Source organism: Arachis hypogaea, chromosome 9 (genome assembly GCF_003086295.3).
Source record: "Arachis hypogaea cultivar Tifrunner chromosome 9, arahy.Tifrunner.gnm2.J5K5, whole genome shotgun sequence".
NCBI classification, from domain to species: Eukaryota; Viridiplantae; Streptophyta; class Magnoliopsida; order Fabales; family Fabaceae; genus Arachis; species Arachis hypogaea.
In genome coordinates this window covers 58,572,670-58,594,171 of record NC_092044.1, presented here as the reverse complement: position 1 = coordinate 58,594,171, position 21,502 = coordinate 58,572,670, and positions in this window count along the sequence as shown.

Here is a 21,502-nt window from a genome sequence, read left to right as displayed (position 1 = left end):
CATGTTTCTAACCTAATCTAATTGCTCCCCCTTTATTCCCTCTTGATTTCAGCCTCTAATAGCTTCAGAAATGAGTTGGATTTGGGCTTGGATGTCTCAGAAATCACCCCAAGAGTTTTTTCTTTAATGAGGTCACGTGCTGCTTGTCACGCGTACGCGTTATCTGGCAAATTTCCTTATCACCCGTATGCGTCGCCTTGACAAGAGCCTCACTTACATGTGCGCGTCGCTCACACGTACACGTCATCATGAATTCTCCAAATGCTTATTTCTTCATGAATTCTCCACTTTACATGCTTTTTCTTCACTTCTTCCATCCAATCCTTGCCTTATAAGCCTTGAGATCACTCAACAAACATATCAAGGCATCGAATGGAATTAAAGTAAATTAAATCTAGCAAAATTAAAGGCCTAAAAAGCATGTTTTCATCCTTAAGCACAAATTAGGAAGAATTACAAAAGCAAGCTATTTCATTGAATAAATGTGAGATAAGTTGATAAAATCCACCAAATTCAACACAAGATAAACCACAAAATTGGGGTTTATCACTCTCTTAGTGAGAGAAGGGTTAAAAGTCTCCCTTTACTACAAGAAAAAAGTTGAGTACCATCAGATTCCCTATCGAATTCGTCAAATAAATCCGCTGGTATTTAGTTTACCATCGTCCTGAAGTTGACGGTATAAATGACGCCGGAAACTGTTTACTAGCGGATAATTTTGTCCAACGCTAATTACTGGCAGATTTCCATAAGTTTTTTCAATGAATTTGTCAAGGCCGATGGTGTGGAATTAGAATATCCACAACTAAATCAGCAAGTGCACCGCGTCGTCCAAGTAATACCTCAAGTAAGTGAGGGTCGATCCCATGAGGAATGAGGAACTGATTGGCTTAGTTAGACGAATAGAAAAGTTGATTGTGTGGGTTTTCAAAAGCATTAAACAATAAAATGAGAGTAAAGAAAGTAAATATTCATTTGGTGTAGAAATCAATGAAAGAAATAGTTAAGGTATCGGATATATTTACTTTTACGGATTAAGGTTTCTTACCAACTATTTTAATTATGCAAGATTCATTTCATGGCAAACTGTAATTGACTAAACCCTAATCTCTTAGTGATTTAGTCTCCTCTAACCTTCATCAACCGCCAATCTCTTGGTCACTTGATTCCAATTAGAGGGTTAACTTCAAATCTAGTTTATGGCCACAAAAACCATAATTACCCAAAGAAAAATGGATTATATGTCAAGTATCTAGATTAGTTCAAGTAATTAGCAATTTAGGAGAAATTTACTTTCAAGCTGTGTTCAGGTGAGAGACCTCTCCCAAGGGTCACAAGAACGCATCTAGAATAAGGGTCATACTCTCGTTCCACCAAGATTCATAAAATTAAGAACGAAAGTAATCTTTGAAACTAAATCAGTACATTAATTAATATAGAAAAGTAATATTCTGAATCCATATAAATAAATAGAGCTCCTAATCTTAACCAAAGAGGTATAGTGACTCATGATGCACGAAAACTTGTATCGCTACAAATTTCCCTCGACAAGTATACCGAATTGTCGTCAAGTAAAAATTCATAATAGAGTGAGGTCGAATCCCACAGGGATTGATTGGTTGAGCAACTTTAATTAGAGGAGTGTTCTTGTTGAGCTAAGCAGAATTGAATTGAGAGTTGTAGAAAATTAAATGGCGGGAAAAGTAAATGACAAGAACTGTAAATGGCTGAAAGTAAATGGCAGAATGTAAGGTGCAGAAAGGGAAATTGCAGAAACTTAAATGGCATTTGGGGAAATGAACATTAAAGTAAATAACATAAACTAAAGATAATGGGTAAGATTAGAAATGGGGAAGTTCATTGGGCATATGAGATGTTGTATTCTCCGGATCAAGTTCATCTTCATCTCTTCCTCAATCAATGCATTCATTGACTTTCTTGGCAATCTTAAGTGATTGGATCCCAATTTCTTGGCATTCCAATCTCTCTAAGCTTGAACAATTGCCCAATGTCTTGATTTAATTGCTCATGGGAAGAGATGAAGTTTGGTCACTGATTATACCACACACCTTCATAGATCAAAGTGTTGGTAGGATTACATGTCACAATATCCATCCAACCCCCAACCTAATCCAGCATGAGAAAGCATTTCTAGCATGATCCCCTCATTCCTCTCTCAATGTTCAAAGGAGACCCAATTATGAACAGCTTCTCTGTCGAGATAACTTGTTCAATTGAATTAAGATCGAAAGCTTTCTAGCAAAATCAAGAGCAAAGAAAGAAGAAGATGATAAAAACTATTATTGATCCATTGAATTACAACAGAGCTCCCTAACCCAATGAAGAGGGGTTTAGTTGTTCATAGCTTTGGGAATGGAAAGCGAAAATGAAAAGTGCATTGTAAAGTAAACTAAATTGTAGAGAAAGTAAATGTATAGGGTGTTTACAAATTTAGATCCCCCCAGATCCCTCTCTTCTTTCTAGTTCAAAACTACCCCTATATATACTACTTCTCTAATCTTCAGTTGGTTCTACAAGTCAAGGATCTGGGCCTTTGATCTTTAGTTGAAGTAGTTACAGTCACAGTGGACTTAGCTCAGCTTGCTGAAAGAAGTTGAGTCAGGTATGATTTGCATTAGTCAAGGCGTTAGTGGGGTTAACGTTAAGTGTAAATCCTGGTTCGAAGACGTTAGTGATGCTAACTTTATCATTAACGTCCCAACCCTCTTGAGCTACGTTAACCCCAACTTTAATACTACTAACGTGACCACTAACTCAGCCTTTTCTAACTTTCGATAGCATTATTGGTGTTAACATTGCAATAATGCTACAATCCATCCTTCTCCCACGTTAATGGTCCATGTTAGTGGTGCTAACGTGGCCATTAACGTGGGCATACCATGACATGATGATGTTAGTGACACTAACTTTGTCACTAACGTTACAAAACTCCTTCCCTTCTACGTTAGTGCCCACGTTAGTGGCACTAATGTGGGCATATTGGCTATCTCCAACGTTAGTGACAAAGTTAGTGTCACTAACGTTGGCTCTTATTCCCTTGCTCCACGTTAATACCCACGTTAATGGTGTTAACGTGACCACTAACGTGGGTAATCTTGGCCTCATCCAACATTAGTGACAAAGTTAGTGTCATTAGTGTTGGCTCCTCTTTGCACTCAACATTAATCCCCACGTTAGTGCGTTAATGTTGCCACTAACGTGGGTCATCTTAGCCATTTCCAATGTTAGTGAAAAAGTTAGTGTCACTAACATTGGCGACACTTTTTGCTCCACATTAACGCCCACATTAGTGGTGTTAACGTGACTCTTAAGGTGGGTGTCCATGGCCTTTCTAACGTTAGTGGTGTTAACTTCACCACTAATGTTGGAGCTTCTCTTTTCTTCCACGTTAGTGCCCACGTTAATGGAACTAACGTGGCAACTAACGTGGGTTAAGTTGGCCTTCGAAGACGTTAGTGGTGTTAACTTTACCACTAACATTGCAAGCTTGCTCCCCTTCCACGTTAATGACCACATTAGTGGCACTAACGTAGCCACTAACGTGGCTCTTCTCTGCTTCATTTGGCCTAAAATCAAACAAACAAAGTGCATCAAAGCTTTGTTCTAGATCATGAGATTATGCATCATTTAATTTTCCATTCAATTCATGCATTATTCTCATGAAATCATGTAAAATTCACCATGTTGCTTGAATCAAGATGTAAGTGCATATTCACCCAAAACCTTGCTTATTACCTAAGAAAATGCATGAAACTACCTAAAACATGTAAAGAAAAGGCTAGTGAAACTAGCCAAGATGCCTTGGCATCAGCTCATGACTTACAAAGAAAAAATAGGGTTCTGAAAAGTGTAGAAGAACAGATTCTGACCTTCTCTAAAGGGTGAATCTTTTCCCTTTTATATCTAACCTAATTTGATTTGAAAATAAAATAAAATATTAATTTCTAAAACTAAAAGATAATATTTGTAAATAAAAATTACAAAGATAAAATAAAAGATAACTAATAAAAGTTAAATCCAACTAGAGATGCTCCAAGAGTGGGACTTCAACTCAGACTATCAGGTGCTAAATGCCAGTTGGGCATTTTGCACCCATAGGAGGCAGACGCATTGCTGTTTGTTGGGTTTGCTGGTGCTAAACGCCAAGGCAGCTCCAACTCTTCTCTTTTTTGCTCCAAACTCTGCCAAATTACTCCAAATTTCACCTAAAATCATAAAAACACTAAAACAACTCAAAGTAGCATCCAAAGAGGATTTTTGCACTAAAATATAATAAAACTTAATAAATTATAACAAAAAGTAACTATAAATTAAAGGAGAAAAGAGTATAAGATGCTCACGCATCAATTGAGTTGTTGATAACCGTCGGATTATTCCGACAATAACTTTGGCGTCATATCACATGTTTTTGTGCCAAGTTACCAATGCAAAAGCAATATGCAAAACTTTAAGTATGAATTAGATTGAACTGTTTATTCATAATTAGACTCAAGTTAATATAATCAAGCACAATAAGATGTGGCATGCATATAAATCAAATGCAAAAGAAATATGCAAAACTTTAGATATGAATTAGATTCAACTATTTATTCTTAATTAGAGGCAAGTTAACATAATGAAGCAGAATAAGATGTAACATGTATGTAAATCCTATGCATGAAGCAATATGCAAATCCTAAACCCTAATTTCACAGTAACATAATTTAATTTCTAAACCCCAAATTCACAAATTATTCAATTTATTTTTAAAACATATATTAAAACCAATTTCACAGCAAAATAGAAATATTAATGGTAAAAAGGCTAACTTACTTGGAATGGAGGAGGTGGCTGGTGGCGTATCAGGTGGCGAGGCGGTGAAGTTTCTTCATGGATAGAGGTGCGGCTCCAGCAACTATCTTGTCACGAAGATGGGTTAGTGCAAGGAGAGAAGGGAGGCAGCAACATGAGGCGTCTACAGTGGCGGCGGTGATAGGAAAAGAGCAGAGAGAGACGTAGAAGAAAGGGTAGAGAGAGAGAGAGAGAAGATTTCGAAATGAAAGGGGAGAGGATTCGCGGTTCAAATTTAGGATACGATTATCGACAGATAACTCCGTCGGTAACAAACGCAGCATTCCATTAAACGTGTCTACCATTAGATTTTTTCGACAGTAAATCTGACACTACATTTGGCACCCATTTGCCTTGTTTTTCTGCCAAATATTACTAGCAAAATCACTGTTGAAAAAATCTATCCACTGGTAATTATTTGGCATGATGAATCCTACAATAAATCCGTTGCTAAATCTGCGGGTAAAGCTGTAACACCCTCACTATCAGAATGTCATACTTCCGGCTACGCCACTCTGATAGCTTGGATATTACAATGACTCTAAAATATATTTAATACTAAAATAGGAGCCTGTTTAAAACTTAAAACCGCATAACCTTTCAAAAACACTTTTTAGTTAAAATTATATATATATATATATATATATATATATATATATATATATATATATATATATATATATATATATACAGACCAGATACAATATTTTAGAATTATATATATACATAACAATAGCTTACAAATATACATATCACAAATTCCTATCCCTCTTACAAAATTGGTAAAGATAAAGACGAGGGAAAAATAATAACTAAGATAATACAAAAATATCGAATAAACAGAAAATGAAATAAACTCTTCTGAAACTTCGTCGTCCATATCCTGACAAGGAAAAACCTGTAGGAGAGTGAAAACATCGTCCTCGCTGGTTCTCACTATAGCGTAATAGAATTGCTATAATAAGATACGTAAAATAAAACTATTTTTAAAGTAGAGTGATCATTGCTCCTCTTATATATCTTCTCAATTACCAAGGTTCACATTCAAAATCCTTTTTAAAGAGAACATGCTTAATTCCTCAAAATCCAAAACCTTTTTCCTTTCTTGTAAAATTTTAAATGTTTTCCTAGACAGTATGAATAACCAACATGTCCTAAGCATAGGTTAAATTAAGTCTATACTATAAGAGTTTGATTTTTCATACTTTACTAGACCATAAACATAAAGAAATTACCTACGCGGTATAAATAATCATCCTATTCTAAGCATAGGTTCATTAAGTCTATGCTGAACCAGACAGATACTTTATATAGAACTAACTCTCAAACATACCAACCACGGCCTCAGGCCCATCTAATGCAAAACGGCCCCCAGCCCAAACAACTCACTCATCAACCAATTCATCACAAACCAATCAATCAAACACAATCACAATTAATGTAGTTCAAGCACAAGCAAGAGCAATTACAACAAGTATAACAGTTAGCAGTTAACAAAAGTATTCACATAGGCAAACCAATTACAATAAGCATACCCAAACAATGTCACATATATGCAAATAATGAATGTCTGTCCTAGTGGCTGTGATATCACATTGTCAGCTCAATTGCCAACCCAACACATTCCCATGGGAATGTCGTCTTTTGGTCACGAATTTATAAATGGGATCCCCCATGGGTATAGTGTCGGGCACACTCTTGTGATCCGAAAGGATGTGAGAGGGATTATCTGCCTCCGTCCTCACATAACCCATGGATATAGTGCCGGGAACACTTCTCACGGATATAGTGCCGGGCACACTCTTTCAATAACCAACAAGTCCCTCATTCTTCTCCAATTTCCAAAACTCATAATCAATTTCCTTTAAAACCAAAACCCATTTCTTTGGTAACATTTTTCGATAATTCAAAATCATTTCAAAATCATATCAATGTAATTCTCTTCCAAGAGTCATCAAAATCATTCATTTTAAATCAGTATTTGGTGATAAAATTTTTCAGCAGAGTCTCAAGAATTTATGGGAGAATAACCTAACTTATTGCCTTAAATTCATTGAAAACCTCTACAATCTTAGCTTCTTGATTTGAATAAATAAAATAGTTTAAACCAAAACCAAGTCATGTATCCAAATATTCCGAACCAATTTCAAAACCAACTTACTTAAACCAAAACCAAATCGTTTACACTGAAAACCAATTTCAATTTCATTCTTAAATCTGAAATGTTTTCAAAGGCTCGGAAATTATTTCAGTTCTACTAAATCAAAGTCTTAGAGAATATTTCAAATTTTTCCCTAAAACATCGTCAAGTGAAATTACTTACTCGAAATTCAAGTTCCTTTTAAATCCACTAAAACTCCTCCAAATCTTTTTACTAAAATCAAATTTCAAAACATAAGAAATTTCAACTTTAAATCGACTTTAAAACATAATTCTTTTCTTAAATAAATTACATTCAAAATATACTAATTTTCTTAATAAAATAAGTTCAAACATAATTCATTTATTAATAATTCAATTCATAGCATAATTCATTATTTTTAAAATAACGTTTCAAAGAAAGACTCGGATTTTATAAAAATTTCGGTAGCATCTCCCCTAAAACTTGGACTTTGCCACCCTTTTTGAGTCCCAACCAAAACAATCCTCAACCGTTCCAACGGGTTCAAGACCAAATCAGTTTCCAATAAAACATAATTCAGTCTTTCAAATTATCAAAATAATTTCAAATCAACTAATATAGAAATATCCAATTTAACAAAATCAGTCAATAGTAAAATCAAATAGACAACCATACTCAACCAAGACAAACCAGATAATTCATAAGACTTACATAATCACCAGAAATACATTTTGCACATCATATCTATTTATAACAATTCCAATTTAAATAAATTAATTTTTGATAAAGAGCTCCTACCTTGATAAGTCAAACCATAACCCAAATACGCCAAAGAATTCCTTTCCTTTCGATTTGAAATCAACGACAGCTTTAAATCGCTGCCCCGGACACTTTCCCAACAGCATAAACATCTTTAAATCACAACGTACAACCTCAGTTACTAACTCCTAAAACATTAATATCGCAAAGGATTTAATACAAGTAACACAACACTAATGTGGGTTTCCAAAACAGAAATGTTTACTGTAATAAGAAAATAAAATAGCGACGGTTGCTGAACCGGTTTGGCAGCAGCCCTAACAGCCACCTCGAGCGGCAGTGGCGACCAGAACTCCGGCGACAGCAACTGTAACAAACATGCAGCGATGATAAAGCTCCCGAAAATTCAAAGGAAAGGAAAACCAACTTAAAACCCTTACCAGAAGTGGATCTCAGCAGCGACAGCGGTGTTTCTTGACGGCAGAAGCTCGATCACGGCGGCGCAGCTCCCAATAGTAGCGATGACGACAGCAAGGCACTGACGACGGCAACAAAAACGTTGAGGAACGGCGACCAGGTGCAGTGGTTCCAGGCCCGCGAGCTTCTCTCACTCGTGAGCCTTCTCTCCCCACGGCTCTGCTCTCGACAGCGATGTGGTATGGTAGTGGCGCGACAAACAGTGGCGACTATGCAGCCTATAAGAACTGGCAAAATCATTTTTAATAAAATAATAATAATTTGTGCCTGAGATAGACTCAAAATTTAGAAGTTTTAATTTGAAAATATAAACATGAAATTTGATTTCAATGAATTTTTCTGAGTTAGAAAATGTACCTTCTTCGAAAAGATTTTGTAAAAATGCGTACTAGCGCTTAAGCTGGCAGTACCGGCTCTAGTCTGTCCAGTACTGCGTATTTTGAAAAATAAGATTTTGGAAAAATTGATTTATTGTTTTGAAAGGATAAAAATAATTTAGAATCGAAAAATGGGCACTAATCTTAAAGGTTTTGACCCAAAGTGCGCCAAACGGGCTAAAAACGCTAACGGGTTGGATCGGACCCAAATCGGGCCCAAGGCCCAACATATATAAGCTCATCAAATGAGCTTTGAACTCATTTTTCCTGCCCAAAGAGAGGGAGAGGCGCGGATTGAGAGAGAGGAGGTGGTGGTACTATTCATCATCACCTTTCGTGAGCCATAACTTGAGCTACGGACCTCCGATTGTGAAGCCGTTTGCGGCCACGTAAAATTCTCGAAGAGCTCTTCCTTTCTATCTAGGTTTTGCTAGTAAGATTTTGAAACTCAAGCTCCAGTTTTCAGCCCTAGAGTTTTTGCGTTTTTGGGTTTGGTTTTTTAGTAGATTTTGTGATTTTACTTGTTTAGGTAATCTCTAGTAGCGGGTAATTATTGGATTTTACCTCTAATCTCGTTGGGTATGGTAAGGTTTCACTAAACCTTTATGTTTAGTTATTTTTGTAAACCATAGGTTTGATGTTTGTATGCTATGTGATGTTAGATTGAGTTTTGGTGTTTGTTGGAGTTGGATTGAGGCCTTGGATCGAGCTTGGTGGCTTCGTTTTTATGTTTGGAGCATTTTGGGAATCGGCCAAGGTATGGTTTCGATTTCCTTTTTGTAATATGTAATGTTTCTGGAAACTTAGGCTAGTTGACCTTAAGATAGGATTGAATATTTTGGGTGTATGTTTTGATTGTATGTGACATTGATGTTTGGGGATAACTTGTATGATAGTGATGATGATATAGAGTTTTGGTATGAGGAATATATGAGTTTGATGATGATTGTTGGTATTTAATAATTATGAAAGTTGATGATGAATGTGTGATTTATTGTTGTTAATGAGGGTTTGTTGATATGGTTGATGATTGATGATGAATATTGACGTTGTTGGTAAATTGAAGGTGAGTGTTGAGGTTGTTGATAAATGATGTGGATTATGATGAGTTGATGATTTTTGGAATATATTGATGAATCATGGTGTTGAAATTGGTAAAGATGGGGTGATAGATTGAAGTTGAGAATAATGTAATGGGTGGAAAAATTTGGTATGAATAGTGGAATGTAACAAAAAGGGTGATTTATGATGGAAATTGGAGTTTGGAATGGTTTAAATTGGTTTTGGTTTTGTATTGCAAGAAATTGAGAGCTTTGTGAACTTTTGGTAAAAGTTGGTTTTTGGTGAACTTTGTCTGATCATAACTTATGTCTCAGTTTTCAAAATTGGTTGAAATTTTTTGAAATTGAAGCTTATTGAAAACTCTTCAAATCGATATAAAGTTTGAAAAATTTATATTTTTGTGGAGGAAGTTATGATGATTCAAAGATTGGTGTCAAAATCTGAAATTCTGCAAAGTTGTAGAATTTTGTGATTTCTGGTATGTGCGCACGCACACCCCTGTGAAATTTTAAACTTGTGCACATGCACAGCCTTATGCGTACACACACATAGGGGAATGGCTTCTGTTTTGAGTGTAGCATAACCTATGCGCACACATAACCAATGGAGTTTTACAACTTGTGCGCACACACACGTTAGGAAGGTCAGTCTGTTGGAAGTGCTAGCACGTCCTGAGCGAGTGAACAGAATTGTGAAAATTGGTACCTGTGCTTACTCACACCCCTATGCGTATGCACACTTTTTAAAAATCCCATTGGGCATGCGCACCCACACCCTTGTGCGTACGCACACGCCCTGTTTCTCAAACTTAAACTTTGTTTTCAACTATTTCACCTTCCCAACAAGCTTGTAAGCTTTTATGACACTATTTTAAGACTCTTAGGCTTACTTTCGGGTATCAAAATATGGGAAAGGTCCTAGGAGATTTAATTTGGGTTTTCTTTGAAAAGTTAGCGAACGGAGTTTTAGGTTTCTGGTGTATTGATGATGAGTTTGGTTGAGGGAGAAGGAAGAGTAGCGAACTTGGTGAGTATTGACAATGAATTGAGAAATTAATGAACTGATGAGTTCGGAATCGAGAATTATGAATTGGCGATGGTTGTGATAAGTTGAGAACTTGGAAAGGAATAACGAGGAAATTATTGGAATATATGAGAGTGTGCGGAGCCTATATCTCCAGCGTAGCAGATTTCTCTGCTGCATGAGAAGTTGTTGTTGAGAGTGTGCGGAGCCTATATCTCCGGCGTAGCAGATTTCTCTGCTGCATGAGTAATTGTGGTTATTTCCTTCTCTGCTGTAGGAAGTGCGCGGGGCCTATATCGCTGGCATAGTAGACTCCCTACTGCATGAGTGTGCAGGGCACTGTATCTCTGACATAGCAGATTCGTTGCTGCATGAGTGTGCAGGGCACTATATCTCTGGCGTGGCAGAAAAGGCTACATCCGGAAGGATGTGTCGGGTTGGCATTTACGAACTGACAAGTGATATCACGAGCCAATAGGATAGACATTCATCATATACATCTCTTATGTACTTGTTTGCTTTGATTACCTGAGTTTGCCTAATTGTATAATATGCCTACTTGCTTCTTGAATTACACGTCATATATGATTAATACCTATGTATTACTTTCATGCATTAATTGTGATTGTCTGGCGATGAGGAGGTTGATGAGCGGATAATTTATACGCTTTTTGGCATTGTTTTTAGGTATTTTTAGTAGGTTCTAGCTACTTTTTAGTATGTTTTTATTAGTTTTCATGCAAAATTCATATTTCTAGACTTTACTATGAGTTTGTGTATTTTTCTATGATTTCAGATATTTTCTGGCTGAAATTGAGGGATATGAGCAAAAATTTGATTCAGGCTGAAAAAGGACTGCTGATGTTGTTGGATTCTGACCTCCCTGCACTCTAAATGGATTTCCTGGAGCTACATAAGGTCCAATTGGCACGCTCTCAATTGCGTTGGAAATTAGACATTCAGGGCTTTCCAGCGATATATAATAGTTCATACTTTACTCGAAGATAAATGATGTAAACTGGCGTTAAACACCAGTTCCATGTTCCATTCTGGCGTTAAACGCTAGAAATAGGTTACAAATTGGAGTTAAACACCCAAAATAGGTTACAACCTGACGTTTAACTCCAGAAACAGCCCAGTCATGTGAAAAGCTCAAATCTCAGCCCCAGCACACACCAAGTGGGCCCCGGAAGTGGATTTCTGCACTATCTATCTTAGTTTACTCATTTTCTGTAAACCTAGGTTACAAGTTTAGTATTTAAACAACTTTTAGAGATTTATTTTGTACCTCATGACATTTTTAGATCTGAACTTTGTACTCTTTGATGGCATGAGTCTCTAAACTCCATTGTTGGGGATGAGGAGCTCTGCTGTGTCTCGATGAATTAATGCAATTATTTCTGTTTTTTATTCAAACACGCTTGTTTCTATCTAAGATATTCATTCGCACTTCAATATGATAAATGTGATGATCCGTGACACTCATCACCATTATCAACCTATGAACGCGTGCCTGACAACCACTTCCATTCTATATTAGATTGAATGAGTATCTCTTAGATTCCTTAATCAGAGTCTTCGTGGTATAAGCTAGAATCCATTGGAAGCATTCTTGAGAATCCAGAAAGTCTAAATCTTATCTGTGGTATTCCGAGTAGGATTCAGGGATTGAATGACTGTGACGAGCTTCAAACTCACAAGGATTGGGCGTAGTGACAGACACAAAAGGATCAATGGATCCTATTCCAGCATGAGTGAGAACCGACAGATGATTAGCCGTGCGGTGACAGCGCACCTGGACCATTTTCACTGAGAGGACGGATGGTAGCCATTGACAACGGTGATCCACCAACACACAGCTTGCCATAGGAGGAACCTTGCGTGCGTGAAGAAGAAGACAGGGGGAAAGCAGAGATTTAGAAGACAAAGCATCTCCAAAACTCCAACATATTCTCCATTACTGCATAACAAGTATTATTTAATCCATGCTTTTTATTTACTACCAATCAAAACTGAGAATTATTATTATCCTGACTAAGAGTTACAAGATAACCATAGCTGCTTCAAGCCAACAATCTCTGTGGGATTCAACCCTTACTCACGTAAGGTATTACTTGGACGACCCAGTGCACTTGCTGGTTAGTGGTACGAGTTGTGAAAAGTGTGATTTACAATTTCGTGCACCAAGTTTTTGGCACCGTTTCCGGGGATTATTTGAGTTTGAACAACTGACGGTGAATCTTGTAGCTTAGATTAGGAAAATTTTGTCTTTTGGGTCAGAGTCTTTTATTTTCCTTTCAAAAAATTTTTCAAAAATAGTATTTTTTAATTTTTAGTTTTTCTGTGAGTTTAGTGTCATGTTTTAAGTTTGTTGTCAATTACATGCTTTTCTTTGTCTTTCAATTTTCGAATTGCATGTTCTTTATTCTTCCTTGATCTTCAAATTGTTCTTGTCAATTTTTCTTATTTGATCTTTAGTTTGTGTTGTTTTGTGTCTTTTCTTGTTTTTCTTGTGCATTTTCAAATTTTTAGTTTTCAAAAAAAAATTTTATTTATTAAATACCTTATTAAAACACGTTAAATTTATAGCTCAGTTGGCTAGAGCGTGGGCTTGTGTTCTTGGCAATTGGGTATCTTCTTTTTAAAATTTTTTCAAAAATAATTTTTCTTTGATTAAATCTTGTGCCAAACTTTAAGTTTGGTGTTCTCTTGTTAATTTTCTTTAATTTTTGAAAATTTTATTTTGGTTTTCTAAAAATTTTATGTTTGGTGTTCTTTCTTTTGTTCTTGTTGTTCTTGTGAGTCTTCAAGGTGTTCTTGAGTCTTCTTTGTGTTTTGATCTTAAAATTTTTAAGTTTGGTGTGCCTCGGTGTTTTCCCTCCAAAATTTTCGAAAACAAGGAGCATTGGATTTAAAAATTTTAAGTCTTGTGCCTTTTGTGTGATTTTCTCTTTCATAATAAAATTCAAAAATAAAAAAATATATCTTTTCTAACTATTTTTAAGCTAATATTTCAAAATTTTTCATAAAAATTCAGATTTCAATTTCAAAATTTTATCTTATCATATCTTAGTTCTTAAGATTTTAAAATCATATCTTTTTCAAAAATATCCTAACCACTTTCTCTCTCCTCACTTTTTCGAAAATCTTCATAAATTATTTTCAATTTTTTTATTTTTATTTTTATTTTAGTTTTTATTTTATTTTATTTTATTATTTCGAAAAAATTTTTATATAATAAAATAAATAAAATAAATTCACGTCATCTCCCTTTCTCCATCATGGACCTAAGTGGAAATGAACAGTCCAGAAGGACTCTGGGGTCATATGCTAACCCCACTACTGCTTCATATGGGAGTAGTATCTATATACTCTCCATCAGAGTCAGTAGTTTTGAGTTGAATTCTCAGCTCATTATCATGGTGCAGCAAAATTGCCAGTATTCCGGTCTTCCACATGAAGAACCTATTGAGTTTCTGGCACAGTTCTTACAAATTGCTGACACAGTACATGATAAGGAAGTAGATCAGGATGTCTACAGACTGTTACTGTTCCTATTTGCTGTGAAAGATCAAGCTAAGAGGTTGTTAAATAACCAACCCAAGGCCAGCATAAGGACATGGAAACAGCTGTCGGAAAAATTCCTGAATCAATATTTCCCTCCAAAAAGGATGACACAGCTGAGGCTGGCCATCCAAGGCTTCAAACAAGGAGATAATGAATCTCTTTATGATGCCTGGGAGAGATACAGAGAGATGCTAAGAAAATGCCCCTCCGAAATATTTTCAGAGTGGGTGCAGTTAGACATCTTCTATTATGGGCTTACAGAGAAAGCTCAGATGTCTTTGGACCACTCAGTTGGTGGATCTATACACATGAGAAAGACAATTAAAGAAGCTCAAGAGCTCATTGATACAGTTGCCAGAAATCAGCATATGTACCTAAGTAGTGAGTCTTCCATAAAAGAAGAGGCTAAAATAGTAACTGCTGAACTCAGTCCTACAGAACACGTTTCGGAATTCAATCAGCAATTAGATTTTCTAACAAAACAGCTAGCCAAATTCAAGGAGATACTACAAGACACAAGAATGGCTAATATGAACATGGAAGTACATTTGAAGCAAACAGAACAGCAGTTATTAAAACAAATAACAGAAGAGTGCCAAGCAGTTCAATTAAGAAGTGGGAAGACATTAAATACCTCACTTCAAGGCAGCAGGAAGCCAAGAAATGAACAAACTGCTACCCAAAATCCCTCTGAGGACAGTAAGAACCCAGAGAGGAATAATTCTGGCGCTCAAACACCAGAAAAGGGTGGAGAGCTGGCGTTAAATGCCCAACCCATGCTCAGTTCTGGCGTTCAAACGCCACAAACAGGCAAGGAGTTGGCGTTAAACGCCCAAGGGAAGCTCAGTTCTGGCATTCAAATGCCAGAAATAGGTAAGGAGTTGGCGTCCAACACCAATTCAGCTTCCAACCCTGGCATTCAAATGCCAGTGGGAGATCAGACACATACAAGTGCTGATAGCAACCCCTCTAAGAAGGCTTTCCCAACCACCTCTGTAGGAAATAAACCTGCAACAACTAAGGTTGAGGAATACAAAGGCAAGATGCCTTATCCTCAGAAACTCTGCCAAGCGGAGCAGGATAATTAATTTGCCCGCTTTGTAGACTATCTCAGGACTCTTGAAATAAAGATTCTGTTTGCAGAGGCACTTGAGCAAATACCCTCTTATGCTAAGTTCATGAAAGAGATCTTAAGTCATAATAAGGATTGGAGAGAAACTGAAAAAGTTTACCTCATTGAAGAATGTAGTGTAGTCATTCTGAAAAGCTTACCAGAGAAGCTTAAAGATCCCAGAAGCTTCATGATACCATGCACATTAGAGGGTACTTGTACCAAGAAAGCTCTATGTGATCTTGGAGCAAGTATCAACCTAATACCTGCATCCACTATCAAAAAGCTTGGTTTGACTGAAGAAGTCAAACCAAGCCGAATATGTCTCCAACTTGCTGATGGCTCCATTAAATACCCATCAAGCGTGATTGAAGACTCAAAAGAGTGCAAAAGAGTGCAAGAGTTGGGCTATTTGCCTTTTCCACTGACTTTGTGGTGCTGGAAATGGAGGAGCACAAGAGTGCAACTCTCATTCTAGGAAGAACTTTCCTAGGAACTGGACGAACCCTCATTGATGTCCAAAAAGGGGAATTAACCCTGAGAGTCAATGAGGACGAGTTTAAGTTGAATGTTGTCAAAGCTATGCAGCATCCAGACACCCCAAACGACTGCATGAGCATTGATATTATTGACTCTCTGGGAAGAGGTCAATATGACTGAGAGTCTCGAATCAGAGTTAGAGGATATCTTTAAAGATGTTCAGCCTGATCTGGAGGAACCAGAGAAAATAATAGAACCTCTGAAAATCCCTCAGGATGAGGAGAAACCTCCTAAACCCGAGCTCAAACCATTACCACCATCCCTGAAATATGCATTTCTGGGAGAAGGTGGCACTTTTCCTGTAATCATAAGCTCTACCTTAGAACCACAAGAAGAGAAGGCACTAATTCAAGTGCTAAGGACGCACAAGACAGCTCTTGGGTGGTCCATAAGTGATCTTAAGGGCATTAGCCCAGCCAAATGCATGCACAAGATCCTATTGGAGGATAATGCTAAGCCAGTGGTTCAACCACAAAGGCAGCTAAATCCAGCCATGAATGAAGTGGTGCAGAAGGAGGTCACTAAATTACTAGAGGCTGGGATCATTTATCCTATTTCTGATAGCCCCTGGGTAAGCCCTGTCCAAGTCGTCCCTAAGAAGGGAGGCATGACAGTGGTTCATAATGAAAAGAATGAACTAGTTCCTACAAGAACAGTTACAGGGTGGCGCATGTGTATTGACTACAGAAGACTCAATACAGCCACCAGAAAGGATCATTTTCCTTTACCATTCATAGACCAGATGCTAGAAAGACTAGCAGGTCATGATTACTACTACTTTTTGGATGGCTATTCAGGTTACAATCAGATTGCAGTAGATCCCCAAGATCAAGAGAAAATAGTATTCACATGTCCATCTGGAGTATTTGTATACAGAAGGATGCCATTTGGCCTGTGCAATGCACCTGCAACCTTTCAATGGTGCATGCTCTCTATTTTCTCTGATATGGTGGAAAAATTTTCTGGAAGTCTTTATGGATGACTTCTCAGTATTTGGAGACTCATTCTGCTCCTATCTTGACCATCTGGCACTTGTTCTAAAAAGGTGCCAAGAGACTAACCTAGTTTTAAACTGGGAAAAATGTCACTTTATGGTGACTGAAGGAATTGTCCTTGGGCACAAAATTTCGAACAAAGGAATAGAAGTGGATCAAGCTAAGGTGGAGGTAATTGAAAAATTACCACCACTTGTCAATGTTAAGGCAATCAGAAGCTTTCTGGGGCATGCAGGATTCTACAGAAGGTTTATAAAGGATTTTTCAAAAATTGCAAAACCTCTGAGTAACCTGCTAGCTGCTGACACGCCATTTATCTTTGATAAGGAGTGTCTACAGGCGTTTGAGACTCTAAAAGCTAAGTTGGTTACAGCACCAGTCATCTCTGTACCAGACTGGACATTACCATTTGAATTAATGTGTGATGCCAGTGATCATGCCATTGGTGTAGTGTTGGGACAGAGGCATGACAAGCTTCTGCACGTCATTTATTACGCCAGCCGTGTTCTAAATGATGCACAGAAGAACTACACAACCACAGAAAAGTAATTGATTGCAGTCATTTATGCCATTGTCAAGTTCAGATCCTATTTAGTAGGATCAAAAGTGATTGTGTACACTGACCATGCTTGACATGGCGGAAATTGGCGAGTTAAGAATTTATTAATAGAAATACATTGCAAGTACAGTCCTTAACCAGCCGAAATTCTGCTTATCAATTTAAAAGGGTTGTCACAATATTGAAATAAAAATACTGGGAGTATGAATCCCAGGTCGTCTCCCAACGAGTTGCAGAGAAATGTGCTATTTTATCAATCAGGTGTTTTCAAAATTGGTTGAGTTGATAAACAGGAAATTAAATTAGAGAATTTAATTAATCTTAAATAAAAGCCTTTACTGGGAGTAGATTAGTTGGAATCCCTATTCTTGTTGAAGTACTCTCAAGATTAATTAATAATTGGAAGTTGCTCTGCTTAGTTATCCCTTACTAGGTAAAGGAAAGTCAAGCAAGTTGGAAGGCTGTTTCTAGTCACAAGTCCTAATCCTCTCCCTTGGGGAGGACTAGTGTCAATGATTAGAGGTTGATCCAACAATAATCCCAATTATAATTTCTCTCTTGAGTGATTCAACTCAAGGGTTCCTTTCAATCATCTCCCAATCAAGTGATGGAACTACTCACTCATCATAATTATAAACTTCACAGAATTAATGGGGAAAATAAAAGAAGACATGATGTATAATAATGAAAGGGATTAATTGAAAATAAAAATAGTCTATATTAATAACTCATGAAAATAATCCAATGTCAACTCTAGGGGAATTAAAAATATGGAAGAATAAATGAAAAGTAAATAACAGAATATAATGACTAGTACCGGAGGTAGAATCTTCTCAAAAGCTAAAGCCAAAACCTTCAAAATCCTAACTATGAATGTTCAAGTGAGTAAAACCTAGGGGAGGAGAAATTTCAGATCTAAAAACAAAAATTATGCGGAATGAATGTTGTCCCCTGTCTCTGCATGTTCCCTGGCTCTAATCTGTGTTTCTGGGCCAAAAACTGGGTTGAAATTTGGCCCAGAAACTCTGCCAGTGACTTCTGAAATTCTGCAGATCGCGCACGTCACGCGGCCGCGTCATCCACGCGTTCGCGTCACTCGGCGTTTCTGGTGCACGAAGTTTGTGTATGCCAATATTAATGGACTATTTAACACGGCTTCGTACCACTAACCAGCAAGTGCACTGGGTCGTCCAAGTAATACCTTACGCGAGTAAGGGTCGATCCCACAGAGATTATTGGTTTGAAGCAAGCTATGTTTATTTTATTATTCTTAGTCAGGATATTAATTAAAATTATCAGTTGGAATTATTAGAAAAATAAAAGAGTGTGAAATAGTTACTTGTTGTGCAGTAATGGAGAATATGTTGGGGTTTTTGGAGATGCTTTGTCCTCTGAATCCCTGCAACATAATGCTTACTCACTTTCATAAATGCAAGGCTCCTTCCATGGCAAGCTGTATGTAGGGAATCACCATTGTCAGTGGCTACCTCCCATCCTCTCAGTGAAAACGGTCCAGATGCTCTGTCACAGCACGGCTAATCAGCTGTTGGTTCTCGATCATGTTGGAATAGGATCCATTGATCCTTTTGCGTTTGTCATCACGCCCAGCAATCGCGAGTTTGAAGCTCGTCACAGCCATTCAATCCTTGAATCCTACTCGGAATACCACAGACAAGGTTTAGACTTTCCGGATCCTCAAAAGTGGCTGCCATCAGTTCTAGCTTATACCACGAAGATTCTGATTAAGGAAGCTAAGAGATAATCATTCAATCTGATGTAGAACGGAGGTGTTTGTCAGGAACACGTTCATGGATTGAGGAAGGTGATGAGTGTCACGGATCATCACCTTCTCCATCATTAAGCGCAAATGAATATCTTAGATAGGAACACGCATGTTTGAAAGGAGAAACAGAAACAATTGCATTAATTCATCGAGACGCTGCAGAGCTCCTCACCCCCAACAATGGAGTTTAGAGACTCATGCCGTCAAAGTGTATAAAATTCAGGTCTGAAAATGTCATGAGGTACAAGGTAATCCTCTAAAAGTTGTTTAAATAGTAAACTAGTAACCTAGGTTTACAGAAATTAAGTGAACTAAGATAATTGGTGCATAAATCCACTTCTGGGGCCCACTTGGTGTGTACTGGGGCTGAGACTAAAGCTTCTCATGTGCTTGAGCTGTTTTTGGAGTTGAACGCCAGGTTGTGACGTGTTTTGGGCGTTGAACTCCAACTTGTAACCTGTTTCTGGCGCTGGACGCCAGACAGCAGCATGATACTGGCGTTGAACGCCAGTTTACGTCGTCTATCTTCGCGCAAAGTATGGACTATTATATGTTGCTGGAAAGCCCTGGATGTCTACTTTCCAACGCCTTTGAGAGCGTACCAATTGGACTCCTGTAGCTCTAGAAACTCCATTTCGAGTGCAGGGAGGTCAGAATCCAACAACATCAGCAGTCCTTTTTCAGCCTAAACCAGATTTTTGCTCGGCTCCCTCAATTTCAGCCTAAAATTACCTGAAATCACAGAAAAATACACAAAATCATAGTAAAGTCCAGAAATATGATTTTTGCTTAAAAACTAATAAAATTCTATTAAAAACTAATTAAAACATACTAAAATCTACATGAAATTACCCCCAAAAAGCGTATAAAATATCCGCTCATCACAACACCAAACTTAAACTGTTGCTTGTCCTCAAGCAACTAGATAAATAAAATAGGATGAAAAGAAATTAAGAAGAAATAATATCTCAGAGTTTTAAGTGAAGCTCAGATTCTTATTAGATGAGCGGGGCTTGTAGCTTTTTGCTTCTGAACAGTTTTGGCATCTCACTTTATCCTTTGAATTTCAGAATGGTTGGCATCCATAGGAACTCAGAATTCAGATAGTATTATTGACTCTCCTAGTTTAGTATGTTGATTCTTGAACACAGCTACTTATTGAGTCTTGGCCGTGGCCCTAAGCATTTTGTTTCCAGTATTACCACCGGATACATAAATGCCACAGACACATAACTGGGTGAACCTTTTCAGATTGTGACTTAGCTTTGCTAAAGTCCCCAATTAGAGGTGTCCAGAGTTCTTAAGCACACTCTTTTTGCTTTGGATCACGACTTTAACCACTCAGTCTCAAGCTTTTCACTTGGACCTGCATGCCACAAGCACATGGTTAGGGACAGCTTGATTTAGCCGTTTAGGCCTGGATTTATTTCCTTGGGCCCTCCTATCCATTAATGCTCAAAGCCTTGGATCCTTTTTACCCTTGCCTTTTGGTTTTAAGGGCTATTGGCTTTTTCTGCTTGCTTTTTCTTTCTCTCTCTTTTTTTTTCAAATTTTTTTTCACTGCTTTTTCTTGCTTCAAGAATCAATTTCTTTTGATTTTTCAGATCATCAATAACATTTCTCTTTTTCATCATTCTTTCAAGAGCCAACAATTTTAACATTCATAAACAACAAGATCAAAAATATGCACTGTTCAAGCATTCATTCAGAAGACAAAAAGTATTGCCACCACATATAAATAATTAGAATTTTTCTTATTAAGAACTCGAAAAAAAATATTGCCTCTTTATTCTAAAAATCTACTATTTTATTCATGTTTGATGATAATGAGAAAAATAAATTATAACTTAATTGGAATTAAAATCAAAGTAGAGATACTAATTACTGCTACTAATATATAACTTCTAAGGTAAATTTCTAATAAGAACAGTTATCACAAAGTTAAGGCAAAGATTAGAACTCAACGACCTTTATTTTGGGAAGTGGATGTTCCTCTAGTCTGTGGGGTGCTTGGTCCTTCAAGATATAATTTCTGACGCTTCAGTTCCTTCAAGTCACATCCTTGCTCTTCCTGTTCCCTTAGGTGCCATGATCTTGATGAGTTTTAGCTCAGTGATCATGGCAAATCACACCAAACTTAGAGGTTTGCTTGTCCTCAAGCAAAAGAAAGGATAGGAGAGGAATAGAGGGAGAGGCAATTTCGAAATTCAAAAGATATGATGACTTTGAAAAAGATTTGAAAAAGAGTTGGATTGGAAAAAGATTTGTGTTTATGG